At 30.4% G+C, this 6,702-nt stretch overlaps 1 pseudogene across 1 annotated transcript; it reads left to right on the top strand.

Moving 5' to 3' along the window:
- Nucleotides 1–3,349: 3,349 nt before the first annotated feature.
- On the top strand, nucleotides 3,350–5,339 carry LOC114292476 (alkane hydroxylase MAH1 pseudogene; annotated as a pseudogene). The gene has a single exon (XR_014341386.1). The product of XR_014341386.1 is annotated as an alkane hydroxylase MAH1 pseudogene (transcript).
- The last annotated feature ends 1,363 nt before the right edge of the window (nucleotides 5,340–6,702 follow it).

Below are 6,702 nucleotides of genomic sequence, written 5' to 3'. Positions count from 1 at the left end.
ACAACACAAAAAAAATTAATTTATAAGACCATAATTTTTAATTTTTAATTTTTAAATAAATTTAATTTATAATTTATATTTTTTATTTAATATATAATTTTAAATTAACAACACTAAAAAAATAATTTAATTTAATATGTAAATTTAATTTTTTAACAACACTAAAAAAATTTAATTTATAAGGCCATAATTTATAATTTATTATTTTTAATTAAATTTAATTTATAATTTAAATTTTTTATTTAATATATAATTTTAAATAAACAACACTAAAAAAATAATTTATAAATGTTCAAAAGACTATTTTATCCTTTTCTAATTGTTTGCTAAGTAATAGCATGGAGGGTAAAATGGATATTCACAAAATAATCCCATGGTTTCTATCTCATCTCTCCCATGGGATAGGATAGTCCTATATTTGTGGGACTAATAGTCCGGGGGGACTAATAGTCCGGGGGGACTATTAGTCCGAAGCAAAAAAAATGAAACAAATAATGGACTATTAGTCCGGTGGGACCAATAGTCCAATCCCAGCCCCTAATCCTTCAAAATAAATACATCCTTAGTTCTAACCAACTAATATCACGATATTAGTACATAAACAAATATAATTTTTATTAATCTCTTCATTAATAATACATTAACAATTCTTATACTAATAATTCCCCCCAACTTTCCTCTAAAAACAAACCCGCCCTATATCCAAAAGAAACAACTGGAAGAAATTGAGAATATAAGTAAGTGATGCCATGCCATGCAATGCAATGGAAGCACGCTATTTAATAGGTATACGTGGTTGAGAAAGAGACAACCTAACTAATGAAAACCAATTCGTTGGCAGGTGTATATATACTTAAATACTCATTTTGTAAGCCTTTAGCACTTTGCTAGTAACTTGTTTGTTGTTGCTTGCTTGACTATATGGTCTAAAGCAAGCGGCACAAATGATACAAGCAACATATTATGAGCACTCTTGTTTGTTCCCATAAAAAACAATATATAAATATATAATACAAAAAAGAATTTTGTCAGCTTCTATAACACCACCACTTCCTAACTGCCAAAAAAAAAAAAAAAATTTGTTCCAAAAAAAGTTTTGAGAATTTAAATAAATTATCACGTTTGATTTTAAAAAATTAAGTTCACTTTTTAGGAAATAGATTTTTTTTTTTTTAGTTAATTTTTTAATATTTTGCACAATTTCTTTTATCTTTTAGATGCACTTAATCTAAATACGCTTAAAAGTATAATATTTGTGAAAAATAATTTTAAAAAATTCACCAAATACAAAAATTTTAAAAAAATATGAAAATTTATAAAATTTCATATTTTGTTATATTTAATAAATTTTTTAAAAGATTTTTCTATAAATTTTTTATTTTTTAAGTATATTAAGATTAAGTGAACCTAAATTTTTTTTTAAATGATTAAAATAATTTTTAAAAATTATTAAAAATATAAAAATAAGAATTAAAATTTTAAAAAGTACTTTTTAAAAACTGAAAAACCAAATACAATATTGTTTTAGATGGGATGACGTGACACTATATTGATATCTACGACATACATTTAGGGTTGGTTTGGAATGTTCTAAAAAAGTGTACTTTTTGACTTATTGACTTATATGGGTTGGGTTTGAGTTGGGTTTGATGTGATGTGTTAGAGAGGTAATGTGATTTAAATAAGATGATGTGATTTAAATAGGATAGTGACTTTTTGACTTTTTGTTTTATTTAGTTTATGATAAAACACTTATTTTCTAAGCTGGTGGTTGCAAATTCCACCTGTGCAGTTGTTCACTTCCTATGTTCCTTTTCCATAGAAATTATTAACTAGTTTCGAAATACTATTTGACATTATCTATATGTAAATAACAAAATTACAAACAAATACCAAATTGATCATCCTTTGTCTCTCAATAACCTACTAAAAATGAGTTAGCATTGTTCTATAAATAAAATTTTGGTCAAAATTTATTTTACCTCCCTGTATTATGGCTTAATAGCACTTTATCCTCCTATTTTTTGAAAAGAGTCATATGTCTCATCTGATGTTGGACTAAATGCAACCATTAACAACGTTAACTATAGATATGGAAAGGCTATAATGTCTAGTAAAGTTTCAATCAATAAATGCAACCATTAACAACGTTATTCAATCAATAAAGTTTCTTTTTTGTCGATCAAAAAAAATTTATAATGTCTAGTATTAATTCAATTAAATAACAATTAATTATAAAATTATTTAGTGTAATTCTTAATTTTTTTTATTCTAATTTTAATTTATTTATATTTTAGATCACAATTAATCCTAAATATTTAACTATTTGATGTAATTACTAACTTTTTATTTTATTTTTAATTTAATTATATATTAGATCACAATTAATCCGAAATTTTTAATTATTTATTATAATTTTTAACGTGTTAATCTAATTTTAATTTAATTACATTTTAAATCAATTCTTAATTATATTTTATATTTTAGATCAATTCTTAATTATATTGTATTATATTTTACTTTAATTAACATATTAATTTAATTTTAGTTTTGGAGAAAATAGGGGTAAAATTTTTCTTTTATTGTATTAATTTCATTCTAATTTTTGTAAAAAATAAAATCCACTCTCAAAATTGGTGTGAATAATATATCTTCTGTTAATTTGGATAGAAAAACTAATGTAGCACTTTAATCCAAAATCACGTGGGGGCTAAATTGCTCCAGTCCCAAACCACAAGGGTTAAATGAATTTAAACCCAAAATTTTGGGGAAATTAAAAAAAAAAATCTCAGGATTTGACCATTCTAACAAAATAAACCTTGAATTTTAAATTTTATCAATTTAAATCCTAAATTTTTGACTTTTTTTCTATTGAAACCTTTTGCCTATTTTTCACTAAGTAAAACCAACAGAAAAATAATATTTTAATCATTAAATTCAATTAAAAATATATTTAGACATTTTATGTACATATGCATTGAGTTTAATGCTTAAAATATTATTTTTCTGTTTGTTTTACTTAACGAAAATAGACAAATAATTTAGATTGAAAATAAATTAAAAGATTAGAGTTTAAATTGGTAAAATTCAAAATTTATTTTGTTACAATTTTTTTTTTAATTTATAATTATACTCCTAAAATTTTCTACTCGGCAATTGGTTGAAACATCAAAAAAATTTCAGAGGATGCTTTGCCACCACAATAATTTCTTACCCACACCCCTTAGGTGTAGATGATTTAATTAATTCACCATGCACTCCAAAAAAAAATAAATAAATAAAATAATGAAATAAAACATAATTTACACATGCACATAGCATTTTGGCTTCTATAAATACATCCACTGAAGATATTCAACCTCAACATTCCATCAAAAAGCTACTAAATCAAAGCTTCCTCTACGCATTTTGCTTATCTTAAACAAAATCCCAAATGGCCTCACTAGGTTACTATGAAGTCCTCTTAGCACTGGCATGCTTTCTCTTCCTTGCTTTCTTTGCCACCACTGATGGGCTTCCATGGAACTGGCCTCTCCTCGGAACGCTTCCGAGTCTTCTTTGCAACGTCCACCGGATTCACGATCGTTGCGCCGACGCCCTCAGCCAGACCGGGGGTACTTTCCTACTCAGAGGCCCATGGTTCACTAACATGGACATGTTGAGCACTGTTGATCCAGCCAACATCCACCACATCATGAGTGCCAACTTCTTGAATTTTCCAAAAGGCCCTCAGTTCCTCAAGATTTTCGACATTTTGGGAGATGGGATTTTCAATTCCGACTCAGAATCGTGGCGCAGCCAGAGGAAACTCGCTCGGTTGATGGTCAGTAACCACCGGTTCCACCGGTATTTGGCCAAGACAACCCAAGATAAGGTGGACAAAGGCCTCATCAAAGTTCTTGACCATGTTTCCAAACAAGGCCTTGTGGTGGACTTGCAAGACTTGTTCCAAAGGCTAACATTTGACACCACTTGCATACTTGTCACCGGGTATGACCCTGGTTGCCTCTCCATCGACCTCCCTCATGTTCCCTTCTCCAAGGCCATGGATGATGCCGAGGAAGCTATCTTTATTCGCCACATAGTCCCCGAGAGCATTTGGAAGTTCCAGAGGTGGCTAGGGATTGGACACGAAAAGAAATTGAGAAACGCTCGTGCAACCCTAGATCATGTCATAGGGAAATATATTTCCATGAAGAGAGATGAACTTAGCAGAGGAATCAAATCAAATGACGAAGAAGAAGACGGAGTTGATCTATTAACATCGTATTTAAATGAAGAAGGGATAGAAAGCGCTGATAAGTTCTTGAGAGACACCATTTTAAATTTCATGATCGCAGGGAGAGACACGACCAGCTCAGCTCTCACATGGTTTCTTTGGCTCGTTTCAACTCACCCAGACGTGGAAGAAAAGATCAGAGAAGAACTCAAATCGACTATACCAACAGAAGAAGCTAACAAATGGAGATTATTCGGTGTAGAAGAGATAAGCAAGCTAGTTTATCTACACGGTGCACTATGTGAATCACTAAGGCTATATCCACCAGTTCCATTCCAACACAAAGAGCCTCATAAGCCAGACACACTTCCAAGTGGGCATCGTGTTGATCCAAATATGAAAATATTGTTCTCTCTATACGCAATGGGAAGGATGAAATTCATATGGGGAGAGGATTGCATGGAGTTTAAGCCAGAGAGATGGTTATCCGAGCGAGGAACGATCAAACACGAGCCATCTTGCAAGTTCTTGGTGTTCAATGCAGGACCGAGGACTTGTTTGGGAAGAGAAGTTGCTTTTACTCAATTGAAATTGGTTGCTGCAAGTATGATACACAACTACCAAGTTCAAATGGTGAAAGGACACACTGTGGCCCCTAATGTTTCCGTCATTCTCTATATGAAGCATGGCTTGAAGGTTAAAGTTACCAAAAGATGGTCTTGAAGCAGTCAAATTTCACTAGTGTTGTTTTGGGGTGTTTAAAATAAATAACCTATATATGTTGTTGAATTTTACTGCGTTCAGTTTCCCTTTTTATTTCTAAAAGTATAGGCTTTTTCAGGTTTTGATGTATGCAATCAATGCTAGTATAAAATATGAGAAAAGTTAGGGATTGGGAAAGTTTTTTCATGAAAATTATCATGAAAGATTTATGATCTTTGAATTATCTTAATTAGTGTGTGGTGCTTTATTCTAAGTATAATCCAACGGTTACAAAACTTTCATGATTATTTTCATGTAAAGTTTTTCATGATAATTTGAAGTTGAATAAATGCACAGCAGAGACTGTGCAAGAGTATATGAATATACTATAGATTTTGATTGTTGTTTTTCTTTCAGTATCTTAATTGTTTAATCCATGTGTGTCAGTGAAAAAATTTGTGAGGCCTTAAGCTAAAATTTAAAAATTTATGAAATTTTTGTTGTTTTTCTTTCAGTATTTTGATTGTTGTTTTTTTAAGACAGTTATTTTGATGGTTGTTTAATCCAACACAATCTTAACTTTCTAATTTTCAATTACCTACTCGCAAAGACTAAAAATCAAAATGATTTCTGGATTAATTAAATCATCTACACCTAATTTTCAATTACCTACTCACACTCCATCTCTAATTTCTGGATTTCTAATTTATGACCCAAAAATGAAAAACTAAAAAATTAAACCATTATTTACTCTTGAAGGATTTGGACAAAATTCCCTCATGATAAAACTTTAACACATTAAGGACAAATATAAAAAAATTTCCTTCAAAAGTCCAGCATACAATACTATTATCAAAATATCCTTAGTGACTAATTTAATATTTTAAAATTTAAAATTATATAACTTTTGATTTAGATATTGATTTTTAATAAATTAGTATTTTTAGAATCCTCTCATCAAAATCTATCAATCATGATCTATATTGACTATGAAATTTTTAAAAAATAAAAAAAAAATACTGTCGAAATTGATATAAACAGTAATATTTTACTTTATTTCATAAGAACATTTTACTTTATTTCACGGTAACATTTTACTCTGATTCATAGTAAAATGTTACTCTGTTTCACAATAAAATTTGTATAACATAAGAAATAACTCAAGAACACACTACCAAAGTAAAATTTTACTGTAATTCTTGAAAGAAAAAAAAAGGACATATTAAAAGAGTAATAACAACAACGAAAATGACTGGTAGCTCGAAAAAAGTGGCCCGATTTTAGCTCGAATTCGAATTCGAAGATAGAGACAAAGGAGAAAGAGGGAGAGAAGAGAAGAAGAAGAGAGGAGAAGAGAAAGAGAAGGAGAGAGGGAGAAAGAGAGAGGAGAAGAGGAGATCGTCGCAGCACCACTGCCGTCGCCTCGCCGCCGCCGATCGTCACAGCACTAGAGATCGTCGCAGCACCACCGCCGTCGCCTCCGGCCCCGCCTCTGCCTCGTCCTCCCCCTGTGATTATGCCCCCTCCAGTCCTCCTCCTTCCTCCTCCTCCTTCATTCTCTTCTCCTTCTCTTCTTCTCCACCCTTCTTCTTCTTCTTCCTTTTGCAACAAAAACACAGAAAAAAAAAAAAAACCAAAACGACGGGCCAAACTCTTTCGAGCTACGTAGCGGGGTCGTAACAACAATTAAAGATAAAATTTTACTTTCATATTTACAAACTAATAAAGAAACACCATTACAAATAACACACAACAAAAACAAATCTAAAGAAGAAGAAGAA

Source organism: Camellia sinensis, chromosome 1 (genome assembly GCF_055761805.1).
Source record: "Camellia sinensis isolate YWXY chromosome 1, ASM5576180v1, whole genome shotgun sequence".
NCBI classification, from domain to species: domain Eukaryota; kingdom Viridiplantae; phylum Streptophyta; class Magnoliopsida; order Ericales; family Theaceae; genus Camellia; species Camellia sinensis.
The sequence above is the reverse complement of the archived record's forward strand: the minus strand, read 5'-3'. Positions and strand labels throughout refer to the sequence as shown.